Source organism: Meleagris gallopavo, chromosome 6 (genome assembly GCF_000146605.3).
Source record: "Meleagris gallopavo isolate NT-WF06-2002-E0010 breed Aviagen turkey brand Nicholas breeding stock chromosome 6, Turkey_5.1, whole genome shotgun sequence".
NCBI classification, from domain to species: Eukaryota; Metazoa; Chordata; class Aves; order Galliformes; family Phasianidae; genus Meleagris; species Meleagris gallopavo.
Window position 1 is genome coordinate 44,963,926 of NC_015016.2, and position 23,020 is coordinate 44,986,945.

General features: G+C 40.5%; 1 protein-coding gene across 2 annotated transcripts in view; it reads left to right on the forward strand.

Annotated features, from left to right (window-relative positions):
• Positions 1–23,020, forward strand: part of ELMO1 (engulfment and cell motility 1) — a 291,509-nt gene that overhangs the window by 6,414 nt on the left and 262,075 nt on the right. The window contains exon 1 of one of the 2 annotated variants that reach the window (XM_019616661.2): positions 20,225–20,284. The exons of the other annotated variant lie outside the window; for it this stretch is intronic. The gene's annotated coding sequence lies outside the window, so the exon portion shown is untranslated. Of the gene's footprint in view, positions 1–20,224; positions 20,285–23,020 lie in introns of those variants that run through there. 2 annotated transcript variants of the gene reach the window in all.

The window sequence follows — 23,020 nt, forward strand, 5'->3', positions numbered from 1 at the left end:
TCCTCCTCCCTTCAAGTTTTCTACTTTCTTTTTCCCTCCTTCAAGCACCAGGGCACTCAGCTGACGAAGCTGTGCCCCTTGTGGTTCAAGTGTATTCCTGGTATCAAACATTTTCACCCCACCTCCCTCTTTGCATGTGCTCTGGCGTCCCTTCTGAGAACCAAGCCCACAAAATTCAGATCTAGATGTGGGGTCCAAGTCTGATCTCTATGTAATGTAGGTCTGTAATCTCTTATCTTGTAGATTTGAATACAAGTTTCTCGTTGTGTTTAATCTTCTTTTTCAGGTGGGGGGGAAAAAAGGCAGAAAGTTGGGACAAATGAGAGCTTTCATTGGTCAGTGTAAGACTGAGCATTTGGTGGTGGTTCTTAACTACTCAGGAGAGGTTTGTGAAAGGGGAAAAAAGATCCAACCAATTAAAGAGCCTAACAGACTGAAAGAAAATAAAATGTAAGCTCTTTCCCACTTTGGGCCACTTAATGCAATTTTAACCATATCTGTGGCAGGCAATTAATGATTTAACAGCTGATGCCAGGTCTAGAAATGGAGGAATGGTATAAGAAAAACAGCCTACATCTTGAAGAAAAAATACCACAGTGGTTTGTTTAAAATTGTAGCTTGTGTTAGAAGTAGGTCAGACCTTTTTGTGCGGTCTTTTTGAAAAGACTAATTTTCATATTTTGAAGTTCAAGTGAAATTTTTACAGACTTGCATTTGTGGAAAGCAGCATATCAAATTTGGAAGGGAAGAATTATATCTTCTGCTCTGTGCTGGTCTGAGCCCATCTCTCTGTTCTGGCTTTTTTTTGTTTGACATAGTTGGACCTGACTTACTGAATCTTCTGCCTCCATTTAAAACACTGTGTAAAATATCACTTTACATTTCTTGATTTTCCTTTAGGAAGTAACACAGACATGACTATATAATAAACTTCTATAATAGCAGTGACCTGGGCTTTTATTTCCTGAAAGTCAGCTGTTTTTTTTCTTCAGCTTCCGTAGGAATATAGCTTGTTGGAAATGCATGTGTTTGTTTTTGTGCCCAACACAGTGTTGGGGTGGTAGTTCTCAAAGGCAGAGATTTTGAAGACTCCATTCCCCGCAGCTGTGAATGAGTCAGAAAACATATTATGGTAAAGAGGATTTGTGTGGAGAAAAAAGAGAAGAAAATAATCTACATAATTTTAAATCCAAGTTGGAAGTTCAAGTTCTATTTTAAAACAAACACACAAATAAAATGGTCCAGGGCTGTTTGCAGTGGAATTGTAAATTGGTTTCCTGGTCCATATGCCAGAGGGATCAAAGCCTCCACAGTTCAGTGGTGGTAGTGCATGAATTCTAATTAAAGTGATGTGTTTTAGGATATTTTTTTTTTCTTCTGTTCCAAACTTAATGATTTTATAAACATTTCACTCTAGAAATAGCGTGGCTTTTTGACTATGAATTAATTTATTAATTTAATCTGTAATTAACAGTATACAAAGGTTGAAAAGGCCTTGTGCTGGCCTATGGGCTGTTTTTCTGTAATTGAAAGTATGATGACAAAACAGAGAAGAAAAAGAGGAGAGCAATAGACAAGCTTCCTTCACCTTCATCGGTAAATAGAGAACACCAAACTAGACTAGAAAATCGGACCTAAATCAGCCTGCAGATCCTTTGTTTCCAACTAATTGTTCTGGCTGTGTTCACTGGTCCCAATAAGCTTGCCTAAGGGGATAAGCCTTGCTTTCCTGTCTCGAGGCTTTTCTTTCTTGATCTATTGAAATTCAGAGGAGGGCCCCCTTTAGAGAATGTCCTGTCTGTAACAAAGGGGCTCCAGCTGTGGCCATGTGGATTGAAAAGGGAGCTAGCCTCCCAGGCAAGTGATTTGGTGTAATTTAGGAAACTGATGTTCAACCTTGTTTAGAGATTGGAAGACCAACTCAGAGCAGTTTTCAGGCTGTTAATGTCCCAGGCCTGAATTCAGGAGGTGCTTGTAGCCTGGTCGTGTCCAGTGCATTGTGCTACAGATTTAACGTCTGCAATACAGAATTGTAATTAACTGCATTATTAGTGTTAGCCAAAGGGAAAGAAAATTGTGTGTTCTAAGCATCCTAATCCAAGTGTATAGCCATTCCACACGCATACTGAATGAGATGGAAGGCATTACTTTCAAGATAATTCTTGGGAGAAAAGTACCATTTAACACATCCAGATTAAATTTTTTGTCTTGACAGAAATATTACTGTTGAAAAAGAATTATCAGTTTTAATTCTATTATGAGAGCTGTGACAAGATCTTATAATCAATAGTAGTCATTAATGGCAACAAATGCATCTAATGAGGTCAGTGTGGCTTCTTGATCCTTGTCAATTTCATGGGGAAGTTAAGTGGGAACAAGGCATGGGCACGTTCTCTGCTGATAGCCTGAATCAGTTAGAAAACCTGCAGACTTTTTGACAAAGTTCAATTAAATATTCAAGGAGAGATAATAGGTAGAATCTAGACACTGTGGGATATATTTGCAAGCTATTTACTGAATTAAAGAAGGCAATTTGCCTTTCCCAGGGAAACCACAGACCGTATGCACCTGCAGTGGGAACTCTTCTTTTCTCCTACTTTCCAGACTGTGATCCGAAGTTACTTTCGTAGCTGTGGTGCTTCAGTGAGCTGCTCCAGCCTAACTGAGCAGTTTGCTTCCACCTGTATCTGAAAATAATACGTTGAAGGTCTTCTCTGTTCCATCTACTGAGAGGTGGTAGAAGAGACTCATGGAAGGTATGGGCAGCTCATTTAGGTCAAAGTGTCCACAGTTTGTACTGATTAAATCTCTGTGTTAAGTGTAAGTAAAAATTCTGGAACTCTTCTAGTAGATGCTGTAGGCAAAGAGAAGAGTGGTTCAGTTCAGCTGGGGATGCCTGCTGGTTTGTGCTCAGTTTTTAATCTCGTGCTGACATCAAGCCTCACGGACATGAAGTCAAAGAAAAAAGGACTTTCTGGAAAGTACAGATGTGAATGAAGTTAGGTAAAGTGCTAATGAACCCCTCGTAGATCAGCCTCTTGAAGGACCATACCAAGGGACCTCCTGGAACTGTCTGGACTTTACAAGGGGCAGGCAGCATTGGCTCTGTCCTTACTGAGAAGGAGCTGTTCTTTCCAGCAACCCTGTGGGCAACTGCACTGTCTTGTGGTCAGTGTTCTCTGTGTGTTACTAAAGGTTGTCTACAGGCAAAAATAACGAAATAGCAGTGTGATTTAATTGAAAAAATGTTCTTTCCGCTTTCCATAATTTTCTGGTTTGTTTTCATAGTGATTTCATGTCTGGATATCTAAACTTCAAACTAAGTAATTATTTTGCAGAAGAAGAACTTAATCTGCAGCTCTTTGCTGGCTTCATAGAGAAAGCTGTTCAGGGAGTTTTGTTGGGCTCACATGATGAAAGCTGGTAGTATTGTACCATAATTTTTCTAATAAAAATGCTAACCTAATAATCCTGAATTGTTGGCATGACTCAATTTCTTCTGAGGAAAAATCCATTCAATCCAGTGGATGATTGAGCTTGGCCTCTTGAGGAGGGAGGAAAAATTATCTCAGATACACAGTGCAGTAAGTGTTGGCTTTTCAGTTGTGAGTGGTGCGTGCCTCACTGTGTAGGAAACGGGGCTGTGCATTCACACCTCAGCACTTAAGTGTTAAATGAAGATATGAGTTCAGGGAAGGGAGGATGCCTTCCTTGAGGTTTATGAGATGTTGATGCTTGTCATTAAAATATCCACAGAAATACTTTTTCCTTTACGTGGTCTGGCCTTCAGCCACATCGAATCTCGTGGAGGAATTCAAGAAATCAATAGCAATTGGTGTCTTGCATTGCACAGCCATCAGAAGAAGGGCAAGGCTGTACTGGGAAGAACCAGCAGAAGTCATTGCATTTGGCCTCACTTTAGTTTCTGCAGTAATAGGGCAGAGTTGCTGGCTATTTGACCTATGTGAGCATATGCATTTCATAGTATAATGGCTTTTCCTTCTTCGCCACAGAGCATTTCTGTGTAGGTAAGAGGAGCAGGTCCTCACTGCTAGTGAGTGCCATTGTAAGCTACCTGCCCTTCAGGAAGGGGAAAGAGATGGTTTTTCTTTTATTTCAAAACTGCCGATGCTAGCAGCATGGTTGTTATTTTTTTTTCTTTTATTCTCCTTTATAAAACCTTATTTTGGACTTCCTTATCCATTTGCAAACTAGGAGTTTACTTGGTGTCAGACTCTTTGCTGGAGCTGTGCATTACACATTCATCAGATAAATATTCGCCAGTAAAACCTCGTTCCTCCTTAAGCTTTAATGCTGGCTTATTTTTATAGAATGGATCGTCTGACCAGGTGCAGAATCTTTAGCTGGTGACAGGAGAAAGCCATAACATGTTCTTCAGCAACATTTACATCTTCACGGGGGGCAAGGTGAAGCCCTGCTGCAACTCAGATTGTCCTGCAGGTCAGGAAATGTACGTAAGAGCCATTTTCTCAGACCTGTAACTCTGGCCTTTGTTATTATTAGTTTTTTAATCTCCTCCCAGTCCTTTCTGTCTGCTGTTGCAGAGATTGCCTGTGTCCTCAGCAGGTGTCTCTGTGGGCAGTCTATCACTAGGATACAGTGGGAGTAAGGAAGCTCTTGAGTTAAGAAGCTCTTGAGCTTTTAAGGCCAATCTTAGATTATTCTGAGTTTTCTAATGTAGGTAGGGGTGTGTGTGTGTCTGGAGGTGGGAAGCATTTTTCTTCCCTTTAGATTAAAATGAAACACGCTTAAGCTTCATGTTCTTTTTTTTTTTTAATAATCTTTTTGATTCTTCACAAACCAAGAAAAAATACGGTAATATATATATATTTTCAGTATATGCATGAATAATGATGGAGAAAATGAATCAAATGAATGCATGGGTCAGATCAGCTGAGTGGAAATTACCCATCCATGCAGTTATGCTTCTGACAATAGCTACTTTCTAAACAGCTTGGAAAGTTTTGCTATGAAGATTGTTACAGTGCAGGGGACGGAGATGATAATTTACATTCAAGATGCATTCTTTAAACCTAAACATTTGGCTTTTATATCCATGGACACATCTGCACTGTGCAAACAGAGTATGACAGCAGAGTAGGGCAATAGAATCTTACTTTTTTTAATGGTTGTAATGTTTAGAAATTAGCTATTAAAACTTTAGGTGGAAGTTGAAATCCTGCAAATTTAATAGGAATTGTGGTTGGAGCATCAGAAGTCTGCAGAATTGATGGTTTTCATCTCATGTCATAACCTTTGGCCCTGAGAATCTCATATGGCTATTATCCCTCTGGTTGATTATTTGCTATTAATTTCAGAATGCTAATTGAAACATGGTTACATTATGCTACAGAAAACCACAAAGCCTGTCTGGTGATAAGGTGGAACATTGTGCAGCCAGGCTGCTCCTGGGTCCTGTAAGCATGTGGCTAGCTTGAGGTTCTTGAGGTTGGTAGGGTGGGTCTTGTTGTACCTTCCAGAAAGTGTTGGCTGTTGAATTTTGTTTCTGAAGCATCTGTTGGAGGATCTAGTTTTAAGGGCTGAATATCACTTGCATTTGAGGGATAATAGTGTATTTTCTTGAAAGCTGAAGATGAATGAAATTCAAGAGGCACGTGTATGGAGAGAGGAGTTTTAAGTTCTTTATCCTCTTCTGATTTCTGCTTTAGAAAAGGGTGATGTTATCGGGGTAGTAGACAACATATTTAAATTTTTTCTCTGAGTTGTGTGAGGGCTATAGAAATGAGTGGGTCTCCAGACTGTTAAAAGAGAATGAATTTTTATTGTTCATCATAAAGCTACTGGTAGAGCACAAAAGTTGCACTAAAGAAAGATGAAGCTTAAAATTTAAACCAGCCTGCCACTACTGATCTGTGTAAATAGATCAGTGGAGGTATATTTCTTCAGAAATAAGCATCTCTTTATTCTGGAGGACTAAGAGCAGTGAGTTACTGTTTAAGAAGAGAATCGAGCTGATTTTGGATTAACCTGAGGTCTCTTCTCATGCTCACTCCTGAAGAGGAGCCACACTGATTTAGTGACGTGCTGCATGCTTATGAATTTTACCCTGAAGGCAAGCTAAATGTGAGAGAAAGCAATAACTGTTTGCTTGTATGACTTGTTGTCTAATAGGAGTGGTGTGAGGGAGGGTAGAATCAGAATCCTTAGAGTCAGAAGGGATCTTGAAAGATCATCTAGTCCAACTCCTCTGCCATGAACAGGGATATCCATGGCTCTGTCAGGTTGCTCAGAGCCTGGTCTAGCCTGGCCTTGAATGTCTCCAGGGGTGGGGCTTCCACCCCATCTCTGTGCAACCTGTTCCAGTGCCTGAGCACTCTCACTATAAAATACCTTTTCTTTATGTCCAACATAAATCTTCCCTGTCTTACTTTGAACCCATTTCCCCTTGTCCTGTCACCACAGACCCTGCAAAAGAGTCCGTCCCTTCTTTCTTACAGCCACCTTTCAGATACTGAAAGGGTTACTGGCACATCCCTTGAGCCATGTGCATGTTTCTCAGCTCGTGGCCACCAGTGAGGCAGCAAATCCCCAGTGACTAACCAGTGGGCCCCGTGACACCAGCACAAACCTTCTCACCTCTCTGACGTGCATTAGCACTCACTGGGTGTTACTAAGCCATGATGAACAACAAATATTTTAAGTAACCTTTCTGTCATTCCACTTAGGCCAAGTGCTCCTTTCCCAAACAATTTACCTTTTTTTAATCTACTAAAGCCTTTTATTGTCTTAGGCATGAAGCTAAAAACCAGAGAAATCAAACCTTGTCTGAGTTCAAGCTTACCTTAGTAGGGGCTTCTCATTTTCACCCCCATGCTTGATGATGTGGTGAAACTGAAAAGCTCTTGTCTGCAGCAGTTTTGTCAATGCAGTAATGTGGACAAACCACATAGTGTGACATCTGAATTTTGAAGCCTAGGATGCAAACTCTGTCTCCTCCCCAGAGGCTCACCAGTCAACAGCCAGTTTCCACTGAGGACAGCGCCCATCCCATATGGCTAGTTGAGTCAGGTGATGGTGACTGTAACTTCTTGGGACCTACATAGTTCCTTCACAGGAGTAGGCCCAAGTTGTTTCACTGTCACCCCACCAACATGAGCCTTTTCCTTTGATTTCCTGTCCTCAGTTTGTGTGTGGACTTATGCAATTGGGAAAGATGAGGTCAGAGTGAGAGCAGCTATGCAAATAGTTGATGGGAATGTAACAACAGCAACAGCCACAGAATTGCTTAACTTTGGATATTCGCAGCATAGCCAGGCAGTTGAAAGAGGTGATTTTCCTACTGTTTTTAGCCTTGGTGTGGCCTCAAGTGTTGTGTATATTTCTGTGCACTGGTCAGACACCGGAACGGGTTTCCTGCTGGGTTGTTAGATGTCTCGTGCCTGTCTGTGCTCAAGTTGCACTGGTGCAATCCTCTTGTGAATGTGCTTTAGCCTCTGGTTAGCCCTGATACGGTCAGGCAGTTGGACTCGGTGATATTCGTAGGTCCCTTCCAACTGAACTGCTCTATTTACTTAAAAAGTTCAGAAATGCTAAGGATGGTAATAAATGCTGCATTTCACTGAGACTGGAAAGTGATCTTTTGCAACAAAATGGAAGTGTTACCTGAAATCACATATGAATGCCTCAGATATAGCTAGCTGTCTTTGTTACTTGGTGCTTCCAGCATCCGTCAGCCAAAGCTTTATATGCTTCTGCTGGTGAAATGTGCTGCATGGAGAGCAAGAAGAGCTTCCATTTCAGAAGCTTGGTCATTCTCCTACCCTTTCATTTTTCAATTTGATCTATTTAGAAACAGCTACAGAGTGTGTTGCCTCTTGTGTATGGGATTTGTCTCCATTTTCTCCTTTCCCTCTCTAGCAACTTTTAAACTGTTGGCTGATTTAACAGCGGAGCAATAAAGGTCCCTAAGATACAGAGTTCAGACATGCTTTGGGAAAGTAGGAAACTGGATGGGAGTAGAAACTGCAGGGGAAAAACTTCACTGCAAGCCTTATTAAACAGCTGAAAACGTACAGCAGGGATTTGGGTCAGTTTGCCTTAGCCCTGCTTCTTGCAGGGAAGATGTTTGCTTTACTTGGTTAGACAGATGTATGAGAAAGGGAATCTCTCACTTCTCTAAGGAAAATGAAATGTAATGCTTGAAAGCCAAACCTTGTGCTAAAAACAGATTGCCATCTCATAGCTTACCTGGCTTGTACTCTGAAATGTGTGGGATGTGAATTTTTTTTTTCCTGTTTGCAAAGCCTTGCTGTCAGACTAGCTATAAAGGGGCTTCAAGTTAAGCAAGATTCAGGCTTCTCTACAATTTGAATCAGTTTTTACATAAAAATATTTGGGAGCACTTACTTTAAACATAAACTTCAACAGTTTCATTAATGCTCTCTTCACTTTCAGGCAGTTCTACGCTGGTCATACAGTGAAGGAATAGAACTGGGGAGTGATACTGCTAACAAAGAAGAATTAGCAGAAACATGAACAAAACTTTACTGTGTATCCATATGGGACAGTGCTGTCCAGATGGTAGACAAATACAGAGTTATAAAAACTTGCTTTGTTTGGGGAACTCAACTAAAAAGTAACTTTTTATTGCCTGGTAAAGATGAATTACAAATTATTTTTATGGCCTTGATAGGGACTCTGTTGGAACTTAATTACCCTACAATATGAACACCTTGCTGTTTAGTTTTTCCTTAGCTGTGAAGTCCACAGATAATTTTTTTTGTTTGTTTCCTACAGGGATGTGGAAAGGAAGTAAATACATCCCTGCCTGAACATGATGGTTAAGGAAAATGGGATGTTAATTGTTTCCAAATGCTGGCTTGCTCATAAGCTAGAATTTATTGCACATCTCCAACTGGAGTCGCCATGTGAATTCAGATGGCAAGCAGTTTGCTAAGCATCGATTCTGGTGCAGCTTTTTTTCAGTGCTGACTGGATGGTAACTTCTGTCTTGGCTTTCCTCAGGCCTCATTTTGTGGCTCAGTTCTTCCTTTTGCCCAGCATTTAGCCAAACCTGGTTGTCTTTTGCCAGCTGGAACCATGAGAAAGAACTCAGGAGTTTTGTAATTCCTTCCTTCCACTAATACCATAGCTTAATTCTAGTACCTGTTCCTAGGTTAAATGAATGGGAGCTGGAACATAACATCTTTTTATTTATTGTTAGCAATTACCTCCCTAAGGTTAGCATAAATGTCTTTTTAAGTTGAGGAAAGTGCACTTCCTTGATATTTCATGTGTCTCTCCATTCTATTATGTTTTTGGTTATACTTTTCTTTCCTAAGCCCCTGTGGCATAAAGACTCGAGGAGCATTGTAAAGTACATCCACAGATTGAATTGCAGTTGTCATTACTGGCTGTGTTTTAGTCTGCTGCAGACCTCACTGACTTTTTTGCTCTGAGGTTTTGCTCTATTCTGCCCTAAGTGTTTAAATTCTCACGTGTCTGTTTCATTTGCAGTTCTTAAAATCAGATTTATTTTCAAAGTCCTTTTTGAGAAGGAATGTGTGGGAATGTGTGTATAAACCATAAAATGTTGGTCTTTTGGGAACCACATCGTTTTACAGTCTGCGTTCCTACCTACTGATATCTTTAACTAGGCCACGCTTTTCTTTTCTCCCTTATTTTCCTCTCTTGGGGAACGCTGTTTGAGGTGAACTTTCTTCCTTTGGGATTTCGAATCCCAGTCAAGAGTTTCAATAGCAGGATTAATCATCTTTTACAGATATTAATTCTGAACTTCTGCTTCTGCAGCCGTCCTGCATATTATATACCTCTTCAGGGTTTGTGGGTTAATGATAATTTAATGCAATTGTTTTCAGCTGCTGTCTTTTCCCTTTAAATCCTATGCTGTGCTATTATGGTGTATGCTGCTGCCTCTCTTGCTCAAGGTACTTATAATGCAGAATGCACTAACAAAGGTCTTCCTGTCAGCAGAACATGACAATTCATAATGGCCTGCAAGATTTTTCCTCTTCTGAACACTTTTTTTTCTTGGCTAAATGCTCTTCCTGCTGCTTCCTTCCTTCCATTTGGAATTCTCTTATTTTGTGCGTTGAAAACAAATGCTAAATATCATCAAGTGAATTGCTGATGGTATAGTAGGAAGGAGAGTAAAACTCTGGTCTGCTGCTTCACCTTTCCCATCAGTGCAGATGTGCTCTGAGTGTCTTTTATGCTTTAAGAACTGGATGCCTGGGATAGTGGAAGTTGTGCCATTTCTTTACTGTATAACACCTGGATGATGTGTTGTGGGATACCTGTGGTGGGAGAGCTCCTGGTGCCATATTGCAACAAGAATTGCTGCACTCTCAGGGCTGGACTTTGCAGATGAACTAAAAATGCCCACCTGTGTGAGAGGGTGCAGGATTCAGCTTGAAGTCAGCAAGATGACTTCGCTGCTGTATCATGTAGGAGGAGAGGATTCACTGCAAGGGAGGCAACATATGTTTAAACTTAAATATCGTATAATTAGCCAAACTGGCAAAAGAAACTGTGAAAAACATAAGGAATATGTATTAAGTCCATTTTATGATGTTTGAAGAGTTTCCCACTGCAAGAACCCCTACTCTAACATTAATATTTATAAAATAAACATTCCTGCCTGCTAATGGATACATTCAGGAATAGTCATGGCCTCATTTGCTCCTCTTCTTCCTAAGGGGTGTACATACACCTGCTTGGCTGGGAATAAGCTCAGCTGGGGAAGGCATCCAGGTTAAAAATAAATGGTTTGTTTTTCTTCAGCTGATTTTTCTGCTCACTTGAGATTTGGACGACTCCTTGTGTCACACTGCAAATAGTTTGCCTCGTGTGACTGAAGGGCTCCGCTGAAGGAGGGAACAAAGTGTGAGAGGAGTAGAAAAGGAGAACAGTAACTGAAAACCCTGGGAGCACTGTGTCCCTAAATAGACCTTGAGGGGAGATTGTGGGCGTCAATAAGAATACAGCAACTTGTGAATGAGAGCATCATGCCGCTCTTTCAGCTGTATGTATTTTTAAAGAATATTAACAGGTTTAACCACGTTGGTATTCATTACTGATTTGAAAAGATGGGTTTATTCTTGGCGTGGCAGATCCCAGTAAAATCAGCCCCTCGCTTTCACTAAGGTACGATTGAAGCCTATAGGCTGTTGCTTCCCCAACATAGTGAAGGGTACTCACTGCCTAGAAGATGAATTTTGCAGAGATGGAGAAGAATGATGGCAGCAAGAAGGAAAGCAGCATGGCCACACTGATAGTGGGATCACAAAATCGCAGAATATCCCAAGTTGGAAGAGACCCACAAGGATTGCTGAATCCAGCTGCTGGCTCCACATGGGACCACCCAAAATTCAAACTCTGTGTCTGAGAGCATGCTGCTTGAATTCTGGCAGCTTGGGGCTGTGACCACTGCCCTGGGGAGCCTGTTCCATGCCTGTCACCCTCTGGGGAAGAACCTTTTCCTAATCCTCAACCTGAAAAAGTGACTCAGTAGCTGAGTCAGGCCAGGGCTCCTGCAGTTGTCTGGTTTCCTACTCCCATCTGCATGGTGCTGCCAAGCTCTCCAGCTTTCTGCAGTAATCCCTTCATTCTATAGAGCTGGGCCTGTAACTGCTGACACATGGGGGAGAAGAGGGAAGAAGCAAGGGCTGTTACTAATAAACTTCTCTCTGAGTAGCGTTTGATATCTTGAAATTCACTCGTTCTGAATGTGACATCAATTTGTGTCAAATCAGAGGCACGTGTGCTTTTGGCTGATGATACCAGCAACAGCTACTTGCTTGGAGCACATGTGTGAGGTGTCAGGATGAAAACACTTCATCAGAGTGATCTTTTCCTGCATGGACTGAGGGCACTTGCAAAGCACAGGGGTTGTTTCTGGCAATGCCAGTGCTTGAATGAGGTTGGCTAGCAAATCCTCGTCCTTAGTGTGAGCTATGCCACGTGTGCACATGTAATGGACTTCTGGTACTGCAGCCAGACTTGGGATGAAACAGTCATTTGTTTGTCTTGTGATGAAAGCGTTGCTTCCATATGAGGTCTTTATGCTTGTTTGCATCTCGCTGTTATTTATGCAAAAAAAAAGCCAATCTGGAACTTCTCAAACTGATTCTGCTTGTGTATGGGTGCAGTGGAACCACCTGATGCCTACTGTGCAAAGAGCTGTGGGTCTGTTCTGTCTTTATGGACCTTCACACTTCCTTACTAGAGGGGTTATTCTGTTGCTTTTGAAGTTTTTGCACGGTTACCGTTAAGTGTTGAAGAACTGCAAAAAGAGCTTTGCAAAAGACTGGGGACAGAATTTTCGTGTGAAGGCTTGTGTGTAGGATGGCCCCTGATAGCCATGTGCCACCTTATTTTTTTGGAATCATGAGACTACATATGAATCACATTTTCATATGGGTCTAATTTATTCAGTAACTACACTGCTGTCATGTGTCAGAAAAAGTATATCGTTTCTGAGGTTACTCACAGAATGCTGGCACACTGAAGTGTTTTATTGGGGAAAAAAATACAACACCCTGTACGGTTGCCAGAAGTGTATCTGCTGTCCTTTTCACTTGGAGTACCACCAAATGGAGAAAAACTAGTCTCCTATCAAGTAAAGAAAACAAACAAACAATGTCCTATTTAGTCTCACATTTGTAAGTGAGGAGAAGGGGGAAAAAGAAATTTGAGGGCTTGTGTGGGTTCAGAATTTGGGAAAAAAAGGACACTAAGAAAACAAAAATTGATTTGTGTGAAGCCCATCTGTGACAGCAGTGTTTTATATTGCCAAAGTAACTCTTGGCTAGCGCACTCATAAACTTTTATAAAAAGATATGACACATTTGACCTCTAGTAATGAAAATGCACCAAAGGCTTGAGAGGCAAATGCCTTAAAAGAAATAACTACTCATCCCTTTTTTTCCTGCTTGCTCTAAACAGCCAGGTACTAAATTCCTTCATCACTTGCCTTCATCAGGTGTGTCTCCAGCTCTTTCCAGACTACTTAATTCATCCTCATCCTGCCTTTGGCTTTCTCTATGCTACTGCTATGTCTGAGGTGCCTTGCCAGTAGTCTGCTCTGAAACACTTGCCCACGTGGCAGCAAACTTGCAGCTAGAACTCCAGCTCAGAGGTGCTAGCAGGAAGCAGTCGAATGCAAAACAAAGTACTCATCCTTAATCAGGGGTATCTCACTGCACCTTGTCTCTTCCCGTTTGTTAGTTAATCAGTTTCCTAAAGAAGACAGAATTTTTTATTTAAAAAGAAATAGCAAATATAGAAAATAAAAAAAATATATATATAATTCCTATGGAAGAATCCGTTTTTACATAAATCACATACTTGCCTTTTATGTTACCCATCCCAATTTTCCCACTTCGCAAAGCAGAGTTTACACAATGGAATCTGGCATCTGAAAACTGTATTTTGAATCAGACATACACATAGATTTTATTATAGTTCCATTTTTTGTTGATTTCTGTTGTTTTTTTCCCTTCCATGCGTGCTTTTCTAGACTGGTTATTCCACTGAGGTTAAAGATAGTCCAGTGCTGCTCGGATGGTACTGCACCTTACATTCGGTAGCTCATTAAAACTGTGAAGCCATCTGTTCAGTGTGGATAAACTCGGTCCCTTTGGGATAGCTGCTGCTGGGGAGCTGCCTGATCTCCTTGCCCTTATCTCCCACGCTGTGTTATGGCATTTCTGCCGCTCTTTAATCGATTTGCTGTCTGCTCTCTCATTCTGTGGCAGCCCGGGTCAGCTCTTGCTGCGAAAAGCCTTTGGGAAGGAAGGTCAGCCCACGCTGAACAGTGGCTTTGGGATGCTGCAGCCAGATCCAAGCTGCATGGCAAGTGTCTGTGCTCTAAGTTTAATCTCAAAGCTTTGCATCAGGAAAGTGGAGCAGTTCCTTGTTGCAGGGGGGATAATTGTTCGTGGAGTTCAAAAGTACTCCCAATGTGACAAAAGAACTCACAAATACTTCATTCTCTGCAGCAAACAGTTGTGGCAGCATCTGTTGTAGGTTATTCTGCATACATCCATTAGCTGTGTGAGATACTCATCTCTGTTTCGCCAAAGTTTATGCAGTTATTCCAGATTTATGATTGAAAAAATAAATTCTATTTCTCTAGATTATTGCCTTGCATATGCTCAGTTAAATTGCATATTTCTATCCTCGTTTCACCCCAGATTTAGTTCCTGGTTATGTTTAATAAGCATGGAATGAATGCACTTCACATCGTTTGAATCATCTACACGTTTTGTGGGGAGTTGTGTCTTTCTGACCTCTCCAACCCAAAGTCATTGCCACGAGAGCAACCAAGATTCAGCCTTGTATGTCACAGGAGAATATAATGAGTTCTGTTGCTTTCTCCTAAAGTTGAATAAACGTGTATCTCAGCTCTGCTCAAATGCTGACCTTACTCCTGTATTTTATGCTTTTTGTATGTTTTCAGTGTATATGTTTAGCTACTACGTTTTTGTTGACTTAGTAGTTAATGCTGTCTGGTATTTCTATCTAAGGGAAATATTGTGAGAGTAAATATGTTGAGTTGTGAGACATTTAATTCTATAGTAATAGTCCACATGAGAATTTAGTGGGAAAACAGATTATTTGCATCTGTTAGGTAAAATATTCAGGAACTCCGGGACTTGCAAACAGTAGAGAATACTTAGATAATGAAACTAACAAAAAGTGAACTATATTTCTACACATTATTTTATTAATATTTAAAATAGATCTATGACTTAAAATAAGTGACTGAATACATCTATGATCCAGATTATGTCCATAAAGGATATATGTTTGGGACACCTATTGTGACATATGAAGTAACAGCAAAGCAGTGATGAGGCATTCTAGAATGCATTTAAGTGAGAGATTTACTTGAGATGTTGCTTAATAAAATATTGCGTTCTGTTCTAGATTACAGATCTCTGCTATATAAAAATTTGCTGTGGAGGTGGCTGATAGGAGTGGGATGAGATGCATTTCTGGTTTCATCTGTAGTCTTGAATTAACTATGAAAAAGGGTGGGTTCTTAATTTAACTAACTTAAAATAAAGTCTCAGTGAAATCAGAGTTCATAGTCTTCTGCACAAGCTAACAGAGTAAGCAAGCTTCAGGCTGTAGAAGAGCCTCATTTACTTTTGCATGCTGACTTGTAAGAATTATGCAACTTGTTTAAATTCTGTATGCATTTTACTTACATTAGTTGAAAATATTAGGAATGTGTTTTTTATTTCACAATAATATTGAGCTGTCATTCATCAGTTCCCACCACTTTCATAGTTGGGTCTGCTTACCTTCTCATTCAGCTTTGGCTGCTGATCCATTCGCCATTGGATGTGCAGGAGTGGTCTGCCATGTCAGTAAAACCCAGTAGAACTTCTCTGCTTAGTTTCAGGTCTCATTTCACCTGTGGGTGATGTTATCTCACTGTAAGTCAATGTCTAGGCTCGTAGTGGTTTGTTGTTAGTGGGCTGCGTGCAAGACCTGACTTACAAAACAATCTCTGACTTTTCTGCTCAAGGGTGGAAAGGCAATATTAGAAAGAAATACATCTCCAGCTGTGGTTGTATACTGCCAGATGTTCAGAACTACAAGCTGGAGTTTTTCTGTGTCTTACAAAGGAGTTTGTAGACTAGTGGCTGGCTATCCTACAGGCAGGCCGCCTTGGTGGTCATCTCATACAGCTGGCTCATCTTGGTGAAGTGCTTCACACACAGTCTTTGTGTGGGTGAGGAAGCTTTGCACACAGAAGAACCAGCCTGCTTCTAATGCCCTCCAGGAACCTCCTGCAAGACATCATCTAGGCACAAGGAAGTCTGGAATACTGATTCTGTAGGAGGAGCATTTCAGTCACCTGAAGTGAGCGCATCTACATGAAATTAAATGTAATAAGCTAAAATCAAACCCTTCTGTAGCTAACTATCAATCTTGACATAGTAAATGAAAGATTAAATGTATTTGAAATCTTCCCTTTGGATTTAAGGGACAGTAAAACTGAAAGGTCTGGTTGAGACTGAGTTTTAAACTTTTCCTGCAAGCAAATGATCAGTAATCTCCATCTATGATGTTACATATAAGGTAGCTCATCTTTGAAAAAGTGACCTTTAGTGCATGCAGAGGCCTTGTCAGAAGACAGAATAATTTTTCCGTGTTAGTACGAAGATGTTCTTTGGAAATGAGATAATTAAAATTACACTGTACTTCTATACAGGAGCAGAAATTAAGTGGTTTTATTTTATTTACTTCCTCAGTGAAGTACATTAACTCAAATTAAAAGCACTTAAATTTTACGTGAATCACTATAAAAATTTAAAAGCAGATTATTGAAATTACATGAGTAACATTTATCTGAATTCACTTTCATTATTTTCTTGTAGGCAAATGGAGGCATGCTCAAATGAGCAGAAGAGATTAGCTAGTTCAGTGTAAATTTGTAGCTCTTATTTCTTGTGCACTACCTTGGTCAGGTTGTCCAGTTCTCTGTACTTTCTTGTGTTATCCAATTCAGTCCTCTCTGATTCTCAGATCCCTTGTTAGTAAATTGGCAATAATGATTTTGACTAAGAGTCCTCCACGTGAGAAATGCTAGATAGCAACTTTGTAATGGTATTTGATTAGCATCTGAATAGAAATCTAAAATTTGGTTTTGGCTTTGTTCATGTAAAGATGAGGATGGAACTGGAGAAACTCCATGATTTATACGACCTTTGCTGATGATTATAGCTTTTTTTTTTTTCTGTAAAATTATGGTAGATGTGAGCAAACTGTGGGTTTAAAGTATGAGGAGTCAACACATCTACCTTTGCTGGATCTGGCCTACTTTATTTATGTAATCATAAAATGTACTTGTTTTCTATTTTTTTTTAATATAGATATTTACATGAGGGAAGTATACTAGCATTGCTCTGGTAAATAGAGGCTTTTTTTTTTGCCTGTAGAGAAACAGAGATGGAGTGAGAGAAACCTTGCCTTGGCTGACCAGACGCTACTACTCTAGAAGCTGGTTTGCAAAATGACAGCAGTGATTTCAGACCTTTGAGAGGACGCTGCCTTTGCTTCATTGCAGGGCTTGATGTAAATCCAGTGACATGGGCTACTTGAGAACAGTAAATGTTATGCACGGAGGAGAATGAATGGCTTGAAAGTTTCATCAGCAATTACTCATGTTGGCATTGCAGCACGAGGGCTGTATGATGCCGCTGTCTGAGCAGACAGACAGTGATTGTAAGTGCTCCCTCTGAACATGCAGCATGGTGATTTCTGCCGTGTATTTTTCCTGTACGTGACAACATCTAGCAGTGGGCAGTTGTGACATCTGATGATCCGAATTGCCAAACGATGCTTTTACACTCAAATCCGTAATAAACCAACCTTTTCCTCTCCCACCCACAGCCCCATTGAGAACGAAGCATACTGAGTTGCAAGAAGTATGCCAAATATGCATTTAAATGGCTTGCTTCTCTGACGTTTCATTTGATATGTGACTTTGAATCATAATAGCACATTGTCTAACTCCAGCAGTTTAGGACAGTGTTTGATCTCAGCTGAACAAATGTATTGTTTTACTGCTAAGCAAAAGACATTTGGAATAGGAGAATTCTTTTTATACGTTTTGCAAATGAAACCAGGATATAGCTGTAATTTCCTTTTTCCTGTTGGGTTTACAGCTGTATGACAACAAATAAGTAATATTCCCTCAACCTCAGGCTGAATTCATAAATTCTGTGGTAGTGCTGAGCCCCTTAAAACACAATTATTTTAACTACACAGTGTATATAATAATTTTTAAGGTTTCTTTTATGTTTTTCTTCATTTCTAAGTTATTGGTAGTTCAGAAAGCTGAAATCCTTAAAAACAGACATATTTTAATGACAGTATTGGAAGAATAACTGTTGGTATGAATCATAGAATCCCTCCGTTTGGAAAAGACTTTAAAGATCATTGAGTCCAACCACGAATATGGTGGTGTTATGGAACACCTAGACTGTATACGTGAAAGGAGGGGGCTCATGGCTTTGCTTACTAAAATGCTTCTGTGAATATAGCAAAGGTGAGAACAAGAGAATTCTTAAGAAGCATACTGTACAAATGCTGTTCTGTGCCAGCAGCCTTACTTGCCCTCTTCTGGCAAGACTTGTGAAGAGCTTGGTTTTAAATCATGAGGGGTCAGGTGTGGGTACAGGTGAGTCAGTGATACATAGAAGCAGATGTGAAATACTCTGTACATAGCAGTAATTCAGAAAATGCTGGCTGAAAGTGGCTTTCTGCAAATCTGCAGCTGATGTCATCTAGAAGTGAGATCTATTGGGAAGCTCTGAAATGAGAATTTTGACCTAAAATCATCTTTAAAATTAAACTTCTTTTGCTTCCTACTCTCCTCTCCCCGACTCTCCTCTCTATTTTTTATTTTTATTTTTTTTAATTTTCTTAAATAATTCTACATTTCAAGATAATAGATTGGCTGGTATCACTTGTGGATGGCTCCTGGCTGTACACTGTTAGGTAAGAGCATGAGCAAAATGTAAATTCTGTGATAACTCGACTCAAGATACTACTTCATCACAGCTGCTATTTAATTTTTGCAAAAGAACCTCCCACGCTGAATGTTCTTTGAGTTATTTGGGGTAGATTTTTCATGAATAAAATTCTTAGTCATCTTCAGAATCTATGGAATATCTTAAAGAAATAAAGACTTTTAGCACATTTTAGTAGTTAGCTGGTCTCCTTCTGTATCTCCTGTTCCCTGCACTGCTTGCTGTATGTGTGAGAAGCTGCCCTTACAGCTGCAGAGAAGCCTTGAATTAAGAAGCTGAGTGCTGAAATCCTTCCCTCCTGGAAACCAGTGGCAAAAAATAGTCTCATTCCAGTGTACTATCTCTGCTAGTAACTTTCTGCATGACCTTGGTGAAAGTCTTATCAGCAGAGTTTATGCAGATAGTTTGGATCTGGGTCTGCCAGGGCAGGAATGTACTGTGGGCTGCCATACTGTGAAGTTGCCTACAAATAGATGATGTCTTGGCAGCTGCCGAGTTCCTTCTCCTATGTGGTAGAATTCCTGAGGATGCACAAGGCCCTTCATGTTTCATTAAAACCTAGAAACCTCAGCTATAACATCTTAACCTCAGCTGCCCAGGTTTGTGCCCTGAACCTCTGCTCCTCGACTGTTCGCTTGACACCAGTTGATGTCATGAGGGGGCTTAAGTCAGTGGTTTTGTGACCTAGGGGAGCACTGAAAAGTTGAGCAAATCAGCCCTTCAATTGCTGCTATGAGCACAAGCCCATGCACAAGTCACAGAACCTGTTTCACCTAGGCAGTAGTTAATATTTTCATGCTTAATGGTACATGCCAGTAATGTGTGAGCTGGGAAATTCCAAAGCATGACTCTGAAGGGCTCTGAGGTCGCATGAAGTTAGCAGTCATAGCTCCTGGGGCTTCGCTGCAAATATCAACTCGTGATGCTGTTCTAAAAGCCTGAGCTCAGCTCCTGAAGGTAAATGACTGCATTAAAAAAACATTTGTTCACGGAGGTAATAACTCTCCTTAGTCTAATTGGTGTAGCTGGAGATGGCAAACAATTTTAGTTGCAAAAAACAGTTCTTGGTCATGAAGTGCAAGCAGCAGACTTCAATGCTAAATTCTAGTTAAGAGAAATGTATCTTTGAACCTGCATAGGTATGTGTCAGTGTCTGAAGGAAAGGGTAACTGCTGCCTGCGGAGTACTGGGCATGATGATAAAGCAAAAGAGGAAAGAAGGCTGTCAGCTATGGGATGGCATGAGTCAACGAAAGGTCTGTAAAACACAGAGGCATGCCTTATAACATGCAGTAAAACTAGTACCTCTGGATTTTGAATTTTTGTCATGTGTTACCTAACATTTCATTAAAAAGAGCTTGTTTCTGGAGCTTTGGGTTTGTTTTGTTTGTTTGTTTTAATCTCACAGGTAAATGGTTGTTTCTACTAGGTTTACTCTGGCACATACCAGTATCCATTTAACTCAATCTCATATTGCCATATAAAGCTATTTAATGAAACTGTATGTGTATATATACATGTAGTGGAAGTGCTAAGTCATGGCTTGAAAGAGTGATTGAGCCCTGGTGGGAAGGCAGGGCCAACCCAGGGGAGCTCAGGTGCATGCAATGTACCTGAGTGGCCAGAAGGGGTGGAGTCAGGATCTGCCCCTTCCCAGACTTCATTTAAGGGTTGGCAGTGGAGGCGAGGGTATTTTATTGGTGATCCCTCCCTCCCTGAGTTCTTCCAAAGGTAAGCAGCTCTTTTCCTTTATTTCTGTGTCTGTGGTTGCTGCACCTGGGCTTGTCTTCATTTGCTGCAACCTAGGACTTTACCACCCCACTGTTATTGCTGTGCTTTCCGTATAGCATTACAATATATAGATATAAAAGCAGCAGGATTTAAAGATTTAAACAGTTGTGGTTGTAGTTGAGATGGTGCATATGGCTGAGAAAAAAAAAAGTAGTTTTTGGTTCTAGGTTATGTACTGCGGGCAGCGAACTCTAATTAGGTTTCTTTATAATGCAGCTATCCCAACAGAGTAGAAAGAAAGTCTGGAAAGCTCTCTCTGTCTTGTACAAATGGCGTGCAAGAAGCGCTTTGGAGACTGCTGCAAAGTCTGAAAAGCTTGCTCTTTCGGACTGCTGCTGTTTACTTTTTAGTTAAGCCTCAGGACAGCTTATAGTGGCCCAGTGAACTTCGAGACTTCATACTTTGTAGAGCCATGTGCCCATTATGTACAGAATGTATGAATGTGGCTGTTTTCTATTGTGTGTGCACATTATTCTGTGTGGTGGAGAGGTACAAAGAACACTCTGATAGGGCCTTAAGGTTGGTTGTTTTTGAGTTTTTTGTTTTTCTTTTTTGGTGATCCAGATTGAAATGAATAAAACAATGAATAAAATGGATGAAATTAATTGGACTTAAAGTCTTTTTGTTTCTTCCCTCCACTGAAAATATTTGGGAGTATGAAGGCATAGCCTTTAGATTGGTATCTTCTAGGTTTCTGTGCCATTGCAATTGTGGCTTATTTTCTCTTTTTCCCCTTTCCTCTGCTGGGTTTTACACAAGGGGACACGTTGTGTTTAGTTAGGCTCTTTCCTTTGCAGGGTTGGTGTTCTGAGGTCACTCTTTAATCACTGAGCTTTTTGAGTGGTGTGGCTGTGACGCGTGCACAGGGTATTTAATTGCTTTCTGAAATGCAGTTTTGTTTTGGTAGTGGTGTGTGTTCCTTCTTAGACACCTCCCTGGTGGCTAAGTGTTTTGCTAGGGGAATATCAAAGTGATTCTGTCCAGTATTCCATATGGAATAATATAATCTGTACTTGCTTCTAAGAGGTGAGAATGGAACTGAACAAGCTTAGGGAATAGAAGTTCAAATAAAGCTGTGGCAACTTGAATATGAATTTTCTTTTTGATTAAAAGCTTGGTCACTTAAAATCTGAAATTATCTTTGCTTTGAAGTAAGGTTTTTGTTTGTGATGTAACTAGGAAGCGTTATTCCAGCAGATGAATGTTATTATAACAGCTGTTTTATTTTTTTTTTGTAAATGAAAGGTAGAAAACCTTTTATTCTCACTGTGAAAAGCCAATTGCTGTATTATCAGTAAAAGCTTTAACTAAAGCATTAAAGGCCCTTGCTCGCTTAGTGAGAGCAGTATCAAATGAATTCCCTATACATAGATTTATAGGGTGATGTATCTTAGATGGAGTTATCTTTAAAACTTTGATTAATCTTGTGTTCTTTATAGTAGGTTAGTTCTGACATTTATTTTCCACATCAGGAGAAATACGGTATATTCAGTAAGTTTTTTTTATTAGGAGAAAAAAAATTTGCCAACTCTCTGTAAAAAGTTGAGCTGTATCCTTTAGAAGTAAGCATACGAATAAAAATAATTAATGAGAAATGCCTTAATTCTTAAATTCTGATGTTGGCAGGGCTTCTCTTTGTATTAAGAAGAGGTTGGGTAGGCTGGGACCGAGCTTGTTTTATTTTCACGATGTGGTATGTTACAGTTTTAGTTTAGTGTTATAGGATGCCAGAGGCAAATTAATTGCTGTTGTGGTGCAGAGGCATGTAGGAGTTTGAAGAGTTACGAAGTTTATGTTGTGCTGAACTGGAGTGATGAAGTACAGATAACAGGCCACAGCTGTGGCCGCAAATTAGGCCTCTCCAATGTGATGCTGAAAGTATTGCGTTATAATTGCTCCTCTAGGATCGCCATGTGGAAAGTCTGAATAAAAGCAGGTTCAAAATAGGGAAACTAGGAGCATGTGCTGTGGCATATGCTTGCTGGGGCTTTGCTGCTGCCAAAGTAAGGTGGCTGCTTTCCTAGCTGGGCTTGTGCTGAGGAGCTGGCTGCTCTTCTCGTGCTTCCACTGGTGTCTATGTGTCAATGTTTCCTTAGAGCTCTCAGAGCTCCTTCCTCAGCTGGCCAACATAGCTCTGGGGAGGTGTGGTCCCTATCCTCTCCCACACCACCCATGCGTGCGTTAGCCATGTTCCTTTTGTGAGATAGGTCAAAAGTCAGGAGTGTGTAGGGTTTTTTGGGAAGTGTCTGCCTATCCTCTAGACTTGCACAGCTGTAACTGACACTGATGGGAGCTGCTTCAGCCTGTGATGAGTGGTTTCCAAGATATAACCTGGCAAAAAGAGAGTCTCTCCTTTCTGCTCCCTGTTTTTATACTAGTTGGCTTGTCTGAACTGGCTAACAGGGAGTCAAAGGGGCAAAGTGGTACGGACAGCTCTGCAGTCTCATGTGCTGTAGAAACTTGCTGTGAATCTGCCTTGCATGAGTGATGGGTCAGAGCAGTGAGCATGAGGCAGAGTCAGGTCTTGAGGTGACTGCTTTATTTTAAAGGAACGCTTGCAAGCATTTTTACAGACAGCACTCAGAAAAAAGGAGCGGTATTCTCAGCTCTATGTAGGTTAATGATGCCACATCATTTTTATAAGAGCTAAGTGTTAGTAGATACAGGATTTGAGCA